The 19,160-nt window shown below is 39.8% G+C and overlaps 1 protein-coding gene across 40 annotated transcripts in view; it reads left to right on the top strand.

Moving 5' to 3' along the window:
- SOX5 (SRY-box transcription factor 5) overlaps positions 1–19,160 on the top strand; it is an 862,257-nt gene that overhangs the window by 283,234 nt on the left and 559,863 nt on the right. For 38 of the 40 annotated variants that reach the window (XM_039544018.1, XM_039543816.1, XM_039543795.1 and 35 more), the window contains one exon: positions 11,378–11,444. The gene's annotated coding sequence lies outside the window, so the exon portion shown is untranslated. Of the gene's footprint in view, positions 1–5,173; positions 5,275–11,377; positions 11,445–19,160 lie in introns of those variants that run through there. The other 2 variants (XM_039544025.1, XM_039543824.1) reach the window with 1 other exon arrangement.

Raw genomic sequence — 19,160 nt, 5'->3', positions numbered from 1 at the left:
GCTCAGCGAGCGTGCGCGCGTGAAGCCAAAAAAATCAAAAAATCAAAATGGAGGACTGGACTGGACTGGACCCACAGTTCCTGCAGCCTCCCCTTTTGAAAGTATTTGCATTCTCCTTTTTCTTCAAATGCTTCCTGGGTCAAACAGGTGTCCGTCAGGGGTCAGGGTGGCAAGGGGCTCACCCCCACCCCCCCCCCCACCCCACCCCCCAGAAAAAAGAAAAAAAACAATCCTCCCTCTCTTACTTTACACCCTGCTTTATGCTGCAGCTGCAGATAGACGCGATGCTGCAGCACACAACACCCCTCCCCCCTGTGGCTGTGGGTGATGGTGGTAAAGGTCTGGTAAGGTCATCAGCGGCAGCAGCAGCAGGGCAGGGCACATGGGGGCAGTGCATGGCATGCGGCTGGCCGGCCCTGGCTTTTGGTGGGTTTTTGGTGGTGGGTGGTGCATGGTAGGTAACCATCGCTCAGGGGCATCAGCCAGCAGCCAGCATCCCCCCCCCCACCCATCATAAAGAAGAGATCCCTGGACCCTGAGGGCTAGGGATGCCTGGCTTCTCTCCCTGTCCTGTCTGGATGTCCTGTCTGGACTGTCATGTGCTGGAGGCTGCCTCACACTCATTTCTCACTAACACTTTCTTTTCACTTTTTCATTTTTTTCATATTTTTTATTACACACAAGTGGGGAACTGGGTAGGGGGAGTGGGGGGAAGAAGAAGAAGAAAATCAGGGGGGTGGGAGGAATGGCAAGGTTGTAGCCCTGTATACAGGCAGCATATCATATTCTGCAGGATCTGACACAGCACAGTCTGCAGGCCTGATTCTATTATTCTACTATTTGGATGGATTATTCTTTTTTTAGATAGGAAAGGGAGGATTGACTCAATTTCATTCCTTTTTTTGGCTTTCCTTTGCAGCCAGCAGCCAGGGCATATGGTGCAAGCATGGTACAAAAGGAAAAGGGTATGGCATCAATCTCACCAGTTTCCATTTATGGATGGAAGGGGTGGGTGGGTATGGACTGGAACCATCTCTGCTGTCATGCAAAAAAAAAATGCTGTGGCTTGTGTGCTTCTGTGGCTCTGTGCTGTCAGTGATATCTACATACGGCACAAATACAGTGAGAGTCACAAAAAGCAAAACAAGCTCCATGATTGCCATGCTGCATCTGCCAGGCAATCCAGGGAAAAAATGGCTTTCCCAGCTTGCTGCCGCTGAGAACATTTGACCAGAACATTTACCCAGTGACACCAGACATCCATTTTTGCCCCATCACCATGGGAAGTTCACCGGCGGGGGGGGGGGCGGAGGGAAGCGGGGGGAGGAAGGAAGAACTAGGGAGTGCTAGGCCCACCTACACACTCAGAAGCCCCGCAGCCTCGGACGCTCTACCGGCGCACACCACGAATTGTGGTGTGGTGTGTGATGTTTTATAAAATCTTTTTTAAAAAACTTTTTTAAAAATTTATTAAAAATTCGTGAAAGCAAACAAATATAGTCCTGTGTGCTAGTCATTATCAAAGCATTGTGAGACAGCCCAGGCTGGAGAGTTAAGGGGACACATTGGTCCCACAGTTCCATGTTATACCCCGGGGATTCCATCACTAATATGAAAGCTGAAATTGTGGAGAACAAGAGGTGCTGGCATGTTTTACTGCTGCATACCAACCAAATCCAAGCCCTTTTTCTATTGTAATGTCTAAAGCCTCCAAACAGGCATTAACATCTCTGCACAAACAACATGAAGACTGTCCATACCCCAGAGACCTTTCAATGTAAGATGTAGGCAAGGATTTGGGGATGACAATACCCTACAAGACATGAAAGTATCTGGATAATTAAGTCTAGGCTCTAGAGTGTGTGTGGTGATTTAATTTTACATGTAACCATTTGTTGCCAGTACTTCTACTTGCTATTGCTTGAAACTCTGTGCTTTGATAAATAAACGTAATGCTTGGTTTTACTATAAACTAGGGCTGTCAAGTGATTTTAAAAATTAATTGTGATTAATCACGCGATTAAAAAAATTGTGATTAATTACGCTGTTAAACAGTAGAATACCATTTATTTTAAATATTTTTGGATGTTTACTACATTTTCAAATATTAATTTCAATTACAGCACAGAATACAAAGTGTACAGTGCTTACTTTATATTTATTTTTGAATACAAATATTTGCACTGTAAAAAACAAAAAAAATATATTTTTCAATTCAGCTCATACAAGTACTGTAATGCAATCGCTGTCATGAAAGTTGAATGTAGAATCATGTAAAAAAAAACTGCATTAAAAAATAAAACAATGTAAAACTTTAAAGTCTACAAGTCCACTCAGTCCTACTTCAGCCAATCGCTCAGACAAACAAGTTTGGTTACAATTTGCAGGAGATAATGCTGCCCACGTCTTGTTTACAATGTCACCTGAAAGTGAGAATGGGCGTTCTCATGGCACTGTTGTAGCTAGCATTGCAAGATATTTACATGCCAGAGGCATTAAAGATTCATATGTTCCTTCATGCTTCAACCAGCATTCCAGAGGACACGCGTCCATGCTGATGACAGGTTCTGCTTGATAATGATCCAAAGCAGTGCGTACTGATGCATGTTCATTTTCATCATCTGAGTCAGATGCCACCAACAGAAGGTTGATTTTCTGTTTTGGTGGTTTGGGTTCTGTAGTTTCCGCATCACAGTGTTGCTCTTTGAAGATTTCTAAAAGCATGCTCCATACCTCATCCCTCTCAGATTTTGGATGGCACTTCAGAGTCTTAAACCTTTGGTCAAATGTAGCTATTTTTAGATATCTCACATTGGTACCTTTTTTGCATTTTGTCAAGTATGCTGTGAAAGTGTTCTTAAAACGAACATGTGCTAGATCACCATCCGAGACTGCTCTAACATGAAATATATGGCAGAATGTGGGTAAAACAGAGCAGAAGACATACAATTCTTCCCCCAAGGAGTACAGTCACAAATTTAATTGATGCATTCTTTTTTTTTAACGAGCATCATCAGCATGGAAGCATGTCCTCTGGAGTGGTGGCCGAAGCATGAAGGGGCACACAAATGTTTAGCATATCTGGCATGTAAATACCTTGCAATGCTGGTTACAAAAGTGCCATGTGAACGCCTGTAATCACTTTCAGGTGACACTGTAAATAAGAAGCAGGCAGCAGTATCTCCTGCAAATGTAAACAAAGTTGTTTGTCTTAGTGATTGGCAGAATAAGAAGTAGGACTGAGTGGACTTGTAGTTTTTACACTGTTTTGTTTCTGAGTGCAGTTATGTAACCAAAAAAAGTCTGCATTTGTAAGTTACACTTTCATGATAAAGAGATTGCACTACAGTACTTGTATGAGACAAATTGAAAAATACTATGTCTTTTGTTTATAATTTTACAGTGTAAATATTTGTAATAAAAATAATATAAAGTGAGCACTGTGTACTTTGTATTCTGTGTTGTAACTTAAATCAATATTGAAAATGTAGAAAAACATCCAAAATATTTAATAAATTTCAATTGGTGTTCTATTGTTATAAATGCAATTAATCGCGATTAATTTTTTTGAGTTAATCACATGAGTTAACTGTGATTAATTGTCAGCCCTACTATAAACATATCTCTGTGTTAAGCAGAGCAGTGATCTGAGGTGGAACTGGTAAGCTGGGGTGGACTGCTTCTTTGGAAGCAGCGAATCTGTGAATACTGTGAGCATCTAGTGGGACTGGACACTCCAGGGAGATGCTTGGGTGCCAGTTGCTAACCTATACAGTGACAGTGGGGCTTGCAAGGCCTAGAGAGGAGTGCGTGTGTTGTCCTTGGCCAGTGGAGATGGGAGCTGACCCCTGACAAGACTTCCTCATGCTCAGGGCGGGTGGTGGTGAGGTGCCTCCCAACCCTGGGTACTCTGGGGAGCATCACATATTACAGAGTAAAATACTATTGAGCATGAATAGGAGGAGAAAAATCTGGCCTTATATGAGTAAAAGCCTGTCGCATACAATTTTTTTCTTTAAAAATAATTAACGTAACTATTGTGTAATAAATTCTGGTGTAATCCTGAAAAATTCTGAGCACTCAGTAAGGTCAACAGGAGTTGTGTGTTCTCTGCAACTCTCCAGATCAGGCCCTTTGTATTCAAAGATGTAAATAGAGCACAGTAAAACGTAAGTTTCAATTCTGTGTGTGTGTGTGTGTGTGTGTGTGTGTTTGTGTAAGTAAGTAAACTGTACTTTTTAAACTGGTTTGCAAAGGGTCTTTCCTAATGAGATTGTTTTAAGTCTCGGAAACCACTCAGTTTTCCCTGGCTTTGAACCAAAACCATGTGAAAACACCCCATTTCAAATGATTTCTTACTGAAACCATAATTCCTCCCAGGCCTCCAAAGCTTGCTTTGTATCCCCTCTTAATCTTCCCACTGCTGTAGCTCATTGGGTGAAACTCTTGTTCACAATCTGAACGTTATAGTTGCTGCTTGCTTCTATAATGTGGTGAACCAGAAGCCAATACCATAATTCCCTTCAGCATTGTGGGATTTACGTCTGATCCACAGTGTTTGGATCCAATTTCTAACTAATGTTACTACGTATGAGCGTTCATGTTCTCAGTCAAAGCTGGGTGAAGAATCTTTCACCCTGCATAGTTCGGCATTATCTGTTTTCTATTTCTGGTCTATACGAGAAAGTTGCCCGGATTAACCTAAGGGGTGAATTTGAGCTGGTTTAGTTAAACAGCTGCAAACTCCTGTGTGGACACTGTCATATTTTGGTTTTGCGTGGCTTTTTTTTTTCCAGGTTAACTTAAGTTGGTTGTGAACAGGTTTAAGCTAAACTGAAGTAAGAGTGTTTGCACTGGTGTTAACTGAAGTTGGGGTTTAAATCTATTTAAGCCAGTGTAACTTGCCCATATATAGACAAGGTCCTACTTTCATAATCCTATTTTGTGCTCTTACCAACCCCCAACATGTATACAGCTCCTCCGTAGCCACTTCTAAAAATTGACAGCAGGTTTTTTCTTGTTGTTGATTAAACTCTGTAATCGGCTCAGTTTTTTAAAAAATGCCTATTCTTTGAATCATACAATAAGATAACTAAAATATGAGAGAGTAAAAGCTGAGCTGAATAAACATCGAAGTTAGATCTAAGCCCCCAAATTTGAATCTGGATTTCAGGCATGTTCAGCTTTGGAGTTTTGTATCAGCGTACTGCAGAGCTGAGACCCAGCAGAGCATTTCAGATCAAGAATTGTGTTTTATTTCCAACATTGTTTGAGGTGGGTTTATATTTTGACTTGTTCCATTAAGGGGAGCTGAACTTCCTCCAAATTTGGGGCTATTCATATCTGGGGTTTTGATTCAGGCCTCTCTCTCGAGGACAGGCAGTTCAGAGGTGTGCACACGAGAGAAACTTTTTGCTTTCAAAGAAGACTTAGTTGCATTATATTTATGTCATGTTTTCTTTTTCATTTCCTCCATGAAACAGCTGATAAGTTGCAAGCACATGTGTCATTATCCAATGGGTGACTTTGGTCTGGAAACAATTAGATATTTGAAAGACTTGGACAGAAAGTCAGAACAACAAGGGATGGGCAATTTGGTCCTGAATCTGATAAAATAAAGACTAAACACCCTTCCATCTTCTTTGAATCTCCATCCAAAATTTAAGCTGAATCTTTCTCAGTGTTTAAAATATAAATCATTTTCAACTATTTGTTTCATCTTCTCTCATTTTTCCTCTTCTTGGTTCCAGACTGGATCAGAAGCAGAAGTATCAAAATACCACAAAAGAGCCCGTCCTTATGAAATTTCCTTAATTTGGCAGACATGGGTTCACATAACTAGGATATTTTTTTTTATGGGGGAGGGATTATTTTAACTGAGTTTATGCTCCTAAACTTGTTAGGGTGACCTAAAAGACACTTACTGCTCTCACATATTATCTGTGTCTTCGATCCACAGAGAGAGACAGAGAGAGAGTGTGTGTCACTCCTATTTCAAGACAGAGGAAGAGTGCAGAATCTTTGTAGAAGGGAGGGCAAGGCCAAAGTGCCCCCTCCCTCTCCATAGCTGGCTGCTCCTGCAGTGAACCAGCTGCCCTCTCTTCTTGCATCATAGCAGCCCCTGGTGAGCAAAAGGTGTAATTGCAGTGCCTCCCTGGCAGAATCTATTACTCTGCAGGGGATAAAAATCTGCAGGGGGCATGAATTATGCGCTTATGTTTCTTTTGTTAAAAAGTTGGCCACCCCAGTTCCAGCACCAGTGAGACAGGGTTCAAATTAAAAAAAAGACTTATTATGAAGATAATGTAAGCCACACCCAAAAGTCATGTTTATCCCCTGGTATTTCAGTATTTGATGAAATTACTGATATAAGATTGGCTCAGATGGAAAAAAATTATTTCTGCATAAACAAAATCTTCCTCAAATGTGAAGTGGTTGTTAGGTAAGGAAAGAAACGGCCAGATTTTCAGAAGTGACTGCACATGGCTTCTAATATGAGTGTCTAATATTGTGCTTCTAAGTTTTGCTGAGCTTACTTTTGGATGTCTGGCTTTGCACATGGGAAAATTTGGTTGTAGAGATGCAAGCTAGATTTACCAAGGAAATCAGCCCGTTAACTTCCCATTTTCAGTGTTGTCAACTCTCATGATTTTATGTTGAGACTAGTGATTGTTGGTGTTCCTCTTAAAGCCCCAGCTCCTTGAGTGGTGTGAGTATGTGAGAATCTCAGCATTCAGTTTAAGAAAGGCGCTCTAATTGTTACTAAAGCACTGACTTACCAGCAGAACATTGGCACGTAAATGAATGCTTCCATTGCTCATTACAAATCCTCTTGTAATGAGCAATGGAAACGGTTAACTGGGAGTGGGGAAAATGTGCCAGTGTTGACAGCTCTGTCTTTTATCATGAGTCTTGCAGTATCTGGTGTTTTTCCTGAAGGCCCAGACTATTGGAATCATGTGATATGACAAGCTCAACTTACATTAAAAAGTAAGTCTAGCTCTCGTGGTTGTAGAGAAAATCTTGAAAATGTGAACCCTAAAGAGACCAGAAGGTCAATAAAAAGAGCCCCCAACTTTTATATATATAATCTCATGATTTTTAAGCCAATCTCAATGAATTGTAGAGGCTTGAGGCATGGTTTCTGAACAACTGTATTTGTAAGTACTGCAGCTTGTTTATATAAGTATAGTTTGTGCATCCATATCTTACTCCTGGGGGAATTCTGCACCACTGCACAATGCAGAATTTTGCAGAAATTAGCATGGTACATGCAGAATTTCCTTTCCCCCACAGATATGGGCTGCAGTTCTGCTAGCTGCCACTAGGGGTCACTGGAGCTAGCAAAGCCCAGTTCGCGCACAGAAGACCCTGCTGAGGGGAGGGAGAGGGAGCTAGAGGATTCCTGGCAGCTGCAGTTCCCAGCATGCAGGAAACTCCATGCAAGCCTGGGACCAAGCATCAGGCTGTTTCTCCCTCTGGATCCCTGGGCTCTGAGGGGGAGAGGGGGTGTGGGTATCTGTGTGGGGCATGGCTGGGCTCTGAGGGGAGGGGTTTCAGATGTATTGGCTGGGGGTGCCCCACAGCTGGGCTTTGGGGGGAAGGGTTGTGAGAGTCTTTCCGCCCTCCTCCCCCCCCCCCCCCGGCTGGGCTCTGGGAGGGCAAAGGGGGCAGAGAAACAGTACCTGGGTTGTCATAGGGGTTTCTTTAACTCTCTACTCCTGGGGAAATCTTTGCATGTCTATATTGTTACAGACATACTTGCTGACAGGTATTTTGAAATAAAATACTAAGATAATTGAAACTAACATTATTATATAGTGTTATTTTGACAAATAAAATTTGCAGAATTTTGCAGAATTTTAAAATATGCACAGAATTTTGAATTTTTTCATGCATAATTTTTAATTTTTTGGTGCAGAATGTCCCCAGGAGCAATATCTAAGCATTTTCATGTGCAAAAAATGATAAGCATCCAAGAGTAAGTGTACTACAACATAGGGGCAAAATTCTGCACTTTTTGTTCATGGGCACTTCTGGCATGGGGCAAGGTGTCTTGGGGCGTTGTGGAGTAGTGATCATATGTAGGGTACATCTTATTATCCTTTGTAAATAGCAGGGTGGGGTGTTTTTGAGTATCTAGCACAGAATCTAGCATATAACAGTATATGCACAAGGAAACTAAGGTTCTGACCATGCTGCATGGAGTTGTAGGGCACTTGGAAGTGTGTTAGTTGGACCACCATCAAGAGTCCTGGGAGTGCTGTGTGTGTGTGTGATGCATCACTTGGCATGACAGATGTTGTATTAGAGAAATTTGGTCCTAAATGCTTTAATCTCTGAGTGTTTGCATGACATTTGTCATCTTGCATTGTGATTTAAAATCAACTAGTCACAGATTTTTGAGCAAAAAAGAGAGAAACAGCGCTTTAACGTAGCTCCTTCATCAAAGTTTCTGACATATTGCTTTAAAAAACACTTCAGAAAAGATCCTTGGTATCACCTCTTCTACAAGGGCATAGTGAGGCTTAATTCATTACTGTATGTAAGGCACTTTGAGACCCAGGAATGGCACATCCTACATACAGAATCTGTAACCTTCAGTAGAGACAGGTGATATACACTTGTTCTCATAGGATTTTCCAGCCTGATATCTCAAACAAGTATTGTACAGGTACATGTTGATAAACATCCAACTGGAACCTTCTGCTATTCTCAGGATCATAAAACTCAGCCCATTAGGTCACATTGTCCCTCTTTTGGAATCCACCCCTCTTGCAATGAAAATGTGCATAATTTACATGCTAATGCTATGTAAGTGGCATTTTTTTCATATACTTTAAAAATGATATGGTAACATTTCAGTGACATGAGCGAGTAGATGAATGTTACATTACAGACATTTATAATATAGTATTTAACATTTTATACTATTTGACACAGTTCTATAACTATCAAATAGAAATATGAAACATGCATGTACCTTCCACGTGGGACCGTGCCACTTCCCGTTGCAGACTTCCAGAGTCTAATAGTGTTGGGAAATGTTCCCTGATATTCACGTTAAATTTTGCTTACATTTGGAAGGAGTTGGGTGGAACCTATTGCCTTTCAAAACATCTAAATACGGCCTGTTTCTTCTCTAGAAGAAAACCAGTATCTTCTTTTAAAGGGACTTTGTTAAAACTATTCCATTTTTATAATCCTCCTCTTGGTTTTTTTAACACTTTTTTTTTTTTATTCGGTGCTTTTAATGAGTTTAGTAGGAGGGATAAGGAACCTTTGTGCGGTCCTCAGAACACCATTATTAGATCAATCACAGACATCCCTTGGGAACTGGGCCTAGAACCCTAGTCTTTCATTTAAATAAACACAGATCACTATTATGTGAGCTAAAGTAGACCACCGCTGAGGTGGGTAGTAGTAATTGCCTTATACTTTCTCTCTATTGGCTAGCTACAATAGGGGGACACAGCATATGCATACGTACGTGGCCAGTATGTTCTAGAGGGCCAGATGATTGGCATTGGTGAGGGCAGGATTGGACATGATGGAATTCTATGGTGGAAATACAGAGAAGGGGGAGAGAGGATGGAGCCATTCTTTAATAAAAACAAATACTTTATGAATAATCCAAAATTCTAGAGTTTAGGACTTTAGTGCAGTCTGAAAGCTGCAGAAAAAAAATGTAACAAAGATTAGCCAAATCCAGATCTTTAATTTTTACTCCATTTTTTTTTATTTAAAACTTGGGCAATGTGATGTTAATAGTGACTGTGCCTTAGTGAAAGTACTTCTAAAAAACTTTAGTCTCTGTTTATGAAAGCGTGAAACTGTGTTGAAAAGAAACTAGTACTTTCACACTGTCATATACAAAACTCATGATGTGCCTACCAGTGAAGTTGTAAAGAAAGCCTCAATTGTTCATCCAAGAAAAACAGCACATGGATTTTGGTACAAATGTCTCTGGGTTTAACCCTTTCGTGGTTTCATATCGTCTGTAAGTCTCAAGCAGGAACAGAGAAAAAAATAAGACTGTGAAAGAATATGAAAGTCATGAAGTCTATGGTGTTTCTAGATCTTTCAAGAAATATTATTAGAATTAATTTGAGCATACTTAGGAGGGAATTTTTATTACTGATAATTCAGTAAAACATATATTTTATAAATAATTATGTTTAGCAAATACAAACAACAGTAAATTAATAGTCTTGATTTAAAGCTCCCTGCTATCTCCAACTAGTGGATATACCTTCTGCTAATTGACCAATCATTCAATCAGTCCACTTACACAGCCCCCAGCATTGTAGTATCTGACTGCCTCCCAGTGCTCGAACACTCAATACTGCTTGGTTTCTCTCTGGAGTTAGTTTGTGCTCTTTGATTCTATTCTGAGTTGCACTGATGTAGATCCAGAGTTAATCCATTGACTTCAATAGAGTAATTCTGGATTTACATCAGTCTAAGAGTAGAATGGCTCTTTGCTTCTAGTTCCCCCATCTCTTTTTGTACTTGGATTTTTTTTTTTGCTCTTTCTTGCTCTTTCTCTGTCCCACTTTACCTCTCTCCCCTACCTCTTTGGGTATAATCCAAAGTCCATTAAAATCACTGAGTCTTTAAATTGACTTCAGTTGATTTTGTATCAGGTCAATGTTTTCTATTTAGACCCTGATTCAGCAAGGTTCCCACGTACATCTGTAACTACGCTCCAGTGGGGACTATCTATGTGCTTTAAGTTCCACACATGCTGAAGCACCTGGATGAATTGAAGTCCTACTTGCTATATTTTCTTTGTACCTCCTACTTAGAACTAGTTCTTTTCAGTTTTTTCTTAGTGCAATATTCTCCCCTCCCATTTGCACTGAAAATCTCTTGCATATTGTATGCTTCATCCTTAGATATAACTTAGTGAACGGTCTGATCCAATTTCTGTTGAAATGAGTGGAAAGAACCCCATTCATTTCCTTGGGATTTGGATCAGGCTCCAGATACATATATGTATCTGATGGGAGATTTGCGGTATGAAAAGTGTGATGTTACCCAGGCTAAGTGTGTGTTTTTCTCTGTTTCTGCCTGCCTCTTAGGATCATGGTGTTCTCTCCCCATCTTCCAGAACCCCCCTGCTCTGACGTCTTGTGTACATGTGGCTTTTGCAAAAATAAATTCTCTGTGGTGTTACTGCTAGTACAGTTCCTCTTTGTAGTAATGGTGGGCGCGCTTGTGTAGGCAAGGAACTTTTTCATACTATTTTGTATAGGCCTGCTCTCCTTAGGTAGTTTCTTTAAAACATGGGGCACTACGAGCATGCAGGGAATTTTGCCTTTTTTTCATGGCACAATTGTAATTCGATACATTTTCCTTTTTTTTTTCCTTCCAGTTTTGCAAACAGACGAAAATATAAAGAACAGAAGGAGTGGTGGCGTTTAACGTGGGAGACCCAGCAGGTAAGACTTGTATAACAACAAAGCATTTCCTGCTTTCTGAGTACCCATTTTTGGAATGCTGACTCTTGAACGAGAGGAAGGATGGGCCAATGGTTAGGGCACCAGCCTGGAAGGCCTGAGATTGAAGTTTAATTCCCTGTTCCAGAATTCTGTTTGATCTTAGGCAAGTTACTTAGGCCTGATCTTAACCTAAAACTTAGATTGACCTAGCTATGTCTCTCACTGGTTTGAAAAATTAACCCCCCGATACACACGATTAAGCCAACCTACACCCAGGTGTAGCACCTGCTAGGTTGAGGGAAGAATTCTATCAACCTAGCTAACAATCTTCAAGGGGCGGATTTACTGCAGTGTTGGAAAAATCCTTTGTTACTATAGCAAGTGTCTATGCTGCAACAGTGTAGCTGCAGCGCTTGTACTGTAGACATACTCTTAGGCCTGGTCTACACTGGGGGTGAGGTTCGATCTAAGGTACGCAACTTCAGCTACGCGAATAGCGTAGCTGAAGTCGAAGTACCTTAGTTCGAATTACTTACCCGTCCTCACGGCGCGGGATCGATGTCCGCGGCTCCCCCGTCGACTCCGCCACCGCCGTTCGCGGTGGTGGAGTTTCGGAGTTCAATATATCGTGTCTAGATGAGACGCGATATATCGAACTCCGAGAAATTGATTGCTACCCGCCGATATGGTGGGTAGTGAAGACGTACCCTTACTCTGTGGCTCAGTTTCTCATCTGTTATTTTTAAAAAAAAAGAAAAAGGGGGTGGGTTGGGGAGGTGTAATAGTATTTCCTTACCTCAAAGGGTATGTGTGTTTGTATTACACTTTAAAGATTGTGAGGTGCTCAAGTACTGTGGTAATAAGGGACATTTAAATTAACTCAGGTAGATAGAATGGCGATTCCTAGACTGAGGCATAGTTCAAATATCTTATCTATGTTGTGTGGGTAATTGGCTTGCTGTTTACATTTTGTTTTAACAAGTTCCGTGTATCATTTCTATAGTTCACTGCAATAGTCTCTTGTCCTGTTCTACATGTTTTTTAACTAATGTGGAGGAGACAAACCATACACTCATGATACATCACTTAGTTTCTTCTATGCAATATAAAGATATGTTAAAAAAAACATTCATAAGGTTGCGAAGTCAAGCTCTCAGAAGTTAGGAAATACCAGAATTAGGGTTGCCTGTAGAGGTGCGTACTGGTGATTTTTTTTTCCAGAGGCTTATAACTTCCTCAGATGTGGGTGGATTTTCACAGGTTACAAAAGACACATCCCTGATTTTCAAAAGAAGCCCACTCCCTTCTCCCTTCGTCAAATTTCAAGTTTCTGCTCCAAAGAATGGGAGCTCTAGAGCTTCTCAAAGAAAAGGTCTCAAGAATTTTTTAACAGAGACAGAAAAATGTTTTCCACTAGTCTAGCTCTCAAAAATGACTGAACTTTTGGCTGAAGTTTTGCAAAATAATTTCAGGAAGAGGCAGACACTCACCATGGAAAATCCCCCTCTCCCCCCATGGTTAAAGTTTGACAAAATTATAAGCAACTGAAAGTAGGGTCTTATAAATGGTTGTGCTGAGCAATCTTAATAAATAGGTGGTGTTAACACTCCTGCCTATTATATATGTCCTGTGCCTTTTTTTCCTCAGTCCTTACTCAGACAAAGGAGGCTTAAGTTTTGTCTGTAAGGTCTGCAGGATTTGTTCCTGATTTAAAAGACAGTACTTTATATATAAACAGGGTGCAAAGGTTCTGATCTAGGAATAGCTGATATGGGCTATCATAGGATATGGAATAAGATGCTGAAATGCCTTCTTCATAGCATATTGTGACAACAGGAATTCCTGACTGCTTTCCCACCTACAAACTTGTAAAAATATGTTTTATGTGCAGACATCCATGAGATGCAGGCTAGCACTAAAATTTAATGTTATCACATTTGGAGGTCCATTTGTGTCCACCTGTTGTGTCCTATCAGAAATATAGATTGTAAACTGTTTGGTGCAGTGCCTGAATTTTTGTTTCTTGTCCATGCTGGGCCTAGCACAATGGTGCTCTGATCCTTCTTTGGGGTTCATAGGCACTACCATTATACAAATAATAAATAACTCCCATGACTGGGATTTCAAAGGCACATAAAGCCAACTTGGTTCCATCCCAAAGTTCAAGGGAAGTTCTTTGTTGATAGAGAAATAAATAATTTCCTAATCAGAAATAGTTTTGGTCATCAACTATAACAATAAAGCCCAACAATACAAACAAAATAAAATACTAAGCTGTCTAAAGTCAAGTAGCTACAGAACTGTAGAAATAGTTTTGCAACTGCAAAATGTTCAGTGCTGGAACTTTTGTATTTCAGTGTTTAAAGATTGTTTGTTTGTCTTTAAGGATACTCTTATACAAGTTATATATGTAGGTGATGCATTTGTATTTACTTATTTAAGTTTGGAAATGATTCCTAGGAAGCTTGAAATTTCAAAATCACCTACTGTCATCAGGCATCATCTCATACCAGGTCAACATTATCTAACAACGTATGTTGGGTCATACATTTGGTATTGGTTCATAATTTCTGTGTAATTTCAGTTTAGATGTCTGCTAAGAACTGTCAAGCTGTAGAAAAATCTTGAGCTCCCTGTTTCTACAGCCTTTGATCAGACTACCTTCCACGCTCAAAAATATTTATAAAACAGCCTTTCAGATTTTCCTTTGTGACCATAAACTTGCCCCTCCATACAGTTGTTGTTACAATGGGGGATTTCTTTTTATAGATCTTGAATTTTAATTATCATTTAATATTTATATTACCATAGTGCTCCAGGGCCATAGTCAGAATTGGGCCCTCATCTGCACTGTACAAACGTATGAAGAGACAATCCCTGCTCCAAAGTGCTTACAGCCTAAGCCAAGACAAGTGATGTCTGAAGAGCGGAGAAGAGCTCCAGTCAAATATATACCATTTATATTTACACACCGGCAGTTCAATTTCACATTCTTTTCTTTGTAGCATTAAGAAGAGATGGCAGTTTTATTTTTAATGACAGAAGAAAGGAGATGACACTACAGGGAATTTGAACCCTGTGGCTGAAATTGGCTGTATTTCTTTTTCATCAGCCAGACAAAGACTAAAAGGTTTTTTGTTTTTTTCTGCGTAGGTCAGGAGGTTCCTCTTAAAGTCATTAAACAAACATGTTTTCTGACCTTTCCCAAATAAGACATGCATTTTTATGGCCTTTTTCCCCTTATAATTTTGTTATTGAACTGATGAAAACAAGGGACAAATAGTATCAGCATTAGCTTGGTGTGGATGTGCAAGCTTTCCTCGTGTAGCAGCGTTGAGGCACCGCTGTCCTGGCCTGCAGAATACATTGCTATTCCAGCCTCAGCTCTCTTTTGAGTGACTGATGAACCACATGCATTGGTTTTGTGATGTGAACGTAAAATAAATAGAACGAGAGTGCGTGTTGAGTGAGGTTTGACTTTTAGTTTGGTAAATACTAACGTACTCAGACAAATTCTCCTCTCAGGCAAGTGTGATCCCATTGTCCATTACAGATGTATTTTCTGTGATCCTGAAAATGTGGGTCTATATTGTGTGTGATGGTAGTGGGAGAAGGGTTGGAAGGAATATTACTTCCCCTCCATCAAGTTCTCAAAGTGAAATCAACTGCTAGACTGGTAATCTGCACACTCACAACGTTTTCATGTATTTTGGTGTGCAGGTGTGAGAGAAAGGAAGCCCCCATTCTTGCACATCATTTTTTTCTGTAGCATCCTGAATATTTAGAGTTGTGTCTTTAATTTGCATACAGGGCTTTAATTTCTCTTGTGTTTAGTCTCTGTAAAATTCCATGACTGATCAAGACTTGCCTGCAGCAAATGGTGGAGGGAGTATAGCAGTGGGCACCTTTTGTGAGTGGTTGATCCATAGAAAAGGTGGATCTTATTTGTGGCTAATGTAATGACCCCACATTGATTATGCTGAAGTATTTCACCATTCTTGTTCTGGGAAGCACAGCTTTCATTCTTAGTTTCTCACCTTGAGATTTCAATACAATAAAAATAGTGCAGTCCATTAGCATGTTGGAAGACATAGGGCTTGTCTACAAGGCAAGCTATTGCATGGCAAGCTAGGTGCGAATCTATAGCACACCAGCCTGCTGTGCAGGAAAGCGACACTCTGGGACTTTCACTGTGCTATGGCAGGGTTCACACAGGATGTTACTGCTTGACAAGCTGGTGTGAGACTCACATTTAGGTTTGCTGCCCAGTAACTTTCTGTGTAGACAAGCCTTAGCTTTTGGGAATGCCCCTGTTTGTTAGGCATCCTATTGTCTAAAAACTGTCAATCAGTGTAAAGTTTGTGATGGTCAGCCAGCTGTACGAAATATAAGAGCAGAATAGCCAACAAGTCAAATGTTAAATATTCCTGGGGAAAACAAAAATCTTAGGGAAGGATGAGAGATGATGGAGGTATAAAGGTGGCAGGGAGAGTATTGTGTGATAGGAGAGAAATGGCATAACATTAAAAATGATGCAGAACAACTATTCCTTATCTTTTGAAATTGTATTTCAATTGCTGACAAGCTCATTCCCCATCAGGATTGTCAGTGAGCTAATTGTATACAAGCATAGCTGTTTTTTTCTTTTGAAGTTAAGGTCAGACTGTTCCTGACCATTTCCCCACTAGCAAATCTTTGCTTGCTTTCCGGATGCATAGTCCTTCTGATTTTTTTTAAAGCATCTGACAAATCCATGCTGAAGATCAGTCTATCCCTGTGCTGCCCCCACCACAGACAAGTGATGTCTAAAAACCTTCTTGTATTTCTTAATCTACTTCTTGCACACAGCTATCCTCCTTGGTAGGAGCATGATTTTCTGTCTGAAAATCAGATAATGGAGGTAATTGATTCAGTAGTCAGTAGCTCAAGCATTTCATTCATACCTCCCTGTGGGAATTCTAGTCACTTCTTCCAGTCCTTGTCTGTTGGATCAAGAATTCTAACCAACCTTTGTAAAGCTGGTCAAACTGAACTCTGTGTAGTCTTGCCCTTTGGGAAAACAGAGCAGAATTTACCTAAATTTCTGAAAAAGTTTGCCTTTTTTTTTTTGGCTTTCCAGCTTAAATATGTCTGTTGACTTCTTGTATGTCTTTTCCCATTATTTTGGTCAAAGAATAAAGGAATTCTTCTCCTGGAAGGGGAAAACCTGATGTTTAGAAAAAGACGAGTCAAGAGCTACATTTTGTCATCTTCCTAATACCACCCACATTTTAAAATGCTGGTTATATACCAAATCTGCAAATGTTCCATTTCTACACTTTATAGTCAACAGAAGGATCGAGGAGCAAATGCACACCTTTAAGCAATGCACCTTTGGGCTGATTTTCAGAGGTAGTGAACACACAAAACTCCCACGAAGGCTGAGGGGGTGTTTTGGGTGCCATAGTACTTATGAAAATCAGGCTGGTCACAAATGGTAAAAAAAAAAAAAAAAAAAAAAAAAAGTTCATATTTATTTTAACTTTTTTCATGAAAAAAAGATAAATCAAATTTTAAAAAATCTCCAGTGATCTCTCTGAAACTGCAAATTTTCACTTAGGTATTGGGTATATGTGATGGACCGAGCATTCCTACTTCATCTCCTGGGCCTCATGCAATGACCTGTGGCACTACTCTGGCATCTTCATCATTGCATCTCCCTCTCTGAAGGGCATAAGCTGGCTATTTAATGTGGGGAAGGAACCACCTTATGGACCAAATCAAACAGCTTCCCTTCAGTTCTGAAACATAGAAAGCATTCATAGTGCTTGCCTCATATTGGTGCTCACGTGAAAAATCTTTTTTTATTCTTGAATATTCTAAATGCTTTTTTATGAGATGCTAAACATATATTTGAGAAAGAGAGAACACATATTTGACATTCATGATGGGATGGTTATACACATTAGTGGCCAAAAATAATTTGATGCTCTTATTCCTGCATACTGAATATGGGATTATGCTGAGGATTTTTTGGATCCAGGTGTGTGGCACAGTTGTACAACTTCCCCTGAAGGAGGACTTTTACTACTTAGCACTGTTAGCTCATAGTGCATTTTTAGTGTGGCTTCCCCTGAGGGAAACAAGATCCACCAGAAAGTTATCTGGATGATTCATAGGGTTAGAGCGAAGGCCGATGTCCTCTATTCTAACCCCCTGCCAATATATTGTATCTAAACTATCCAAGACAAATGGCTATCCAGCCTCTTTTTGAAAACCTCCAGTGAATGAGCTTCCACAACCTCCCTAGGCAGTCTGTTCCATTGTCCTACTGTTCTTACAGTTAGGAAGTTTTTCCTGAGATTTAATCTAAATCTGCCATGCAGTAGTTTAAACCTATTGCCTCTTGTACTGTTCTCTGTGGCAAGAGAGAACAACTTTTCTTCATCTTTTTTATGGCAACCTTTCAAGTATTTGAAGACCGCTATGTGCTGGTTATCTGCCACACAAACTCACTATAGAGTAGCTAACACCATTTCCTCATATGGTATATGGAATATCAGCTGCTACCATAGGCCCATTTATTCAGGGTTGAGAGAGAGAGAAAAAGGAGAATATTGTGCAAGGGCTTGCAAAATAATTCCTAGTCATAAGGCTCAGCACACACTGAAGCTCCAGTAAAAGGGATTTCAAGTATTTTTTTATTGTAAGCACAATTATAAGCTTTCCAGTTTAAATCTGACCCATCATACTGAAATGCTGTCACCAGTATCATTAGCAAGTAAAGTGTTGATAACATAGTCAAATGCACAGCAGAGTTCTGGCTCTTAAGTGTCTGGACTGACTCCCAATATTAGGAATAGGAGTCAAACTGCCATCACTTCTCCTGTGCTAACAGACACCCCACCATTAGCAGTCTGAAGGCAATTTTAATAAAATACATAGCCCTGCTGAGTTGGTCTCGAAAGATAAATAAGCAATGTGGAAAAGCAGCTTTTGTTTAAAAGTAATTATTTAAACTATGCATTACAGGTAATTTTCCTTTACCAGTAAAGCAAATGCTATCAGAATTTCAATAATGGTTTTGGTTACTTACCTAGATAACATGATATTGTCATTTTCAGGAGCCTAAAATGCTGTTTTATTTTCATTTCTGTCAAAAATAAGGGTAAATTGGACCCAAATAAACATTTAAACATGGTTTGTATGCTACATATATTTGTGAACAAGTGTTTTATTTCCCAGTATTTTTATGGTAATATAACAATCTAATAGATAGTTACATAAACTGCAGGCTTGATTTATGAGCCCAGCTTAAACCAGTGGGGTGAAGAGCATCTTTTTATTTTTCATTTTGTGTAAACACGCCACATTTCAGCTTTAATAAAAAAGCCGTTCTTTAAAAATGTTTGTTGGTAGTAAACCACAACAATGTGGGAACTTTAAAGAGAAAGTGTAAATAGAGCCAAACAGTCCGTGTATCCACCAAGATGTAACTGAGAAAAAGCTGAGGTGTCTTATTTTATCAAAAGCTTCTATTTAAAAAAAAAAAACTAAATAAAAAGTTAGCTTTTATTTCCCGTTTGTGGTTTCAGCGCTGCTCATACTGTGCAAAACTTCCAAATTACCACATAATTGTTTATTTTAAGGAATTTAAACAATGCCAGAGAGGAAAAGGAAAGCAAATGCTAAGCTTGATTTTTTTCAGAAAGTAAGTTCTCCGACCTTGAACTTGGG

Source organism: Mauremys reevesii, linkage group 1 (assembly GCF_016161935.1).
Source record: "Mauremys reevesii isolate NIE-2019 linkage group 1, ASM1616193v1, whole genome shotgun sequence".
Classification (NCBI taxonomy): Eukaryota; Metazoa; Chordata; order Testudines; family Geoemydidae; genus Mauremys; species Mauremys reevesii.
The sequence above is the reverse complement of the archived record's forward strand: the minus strand, read 5'-3'. Positions and strand labels throughout refer to the sequence as shown.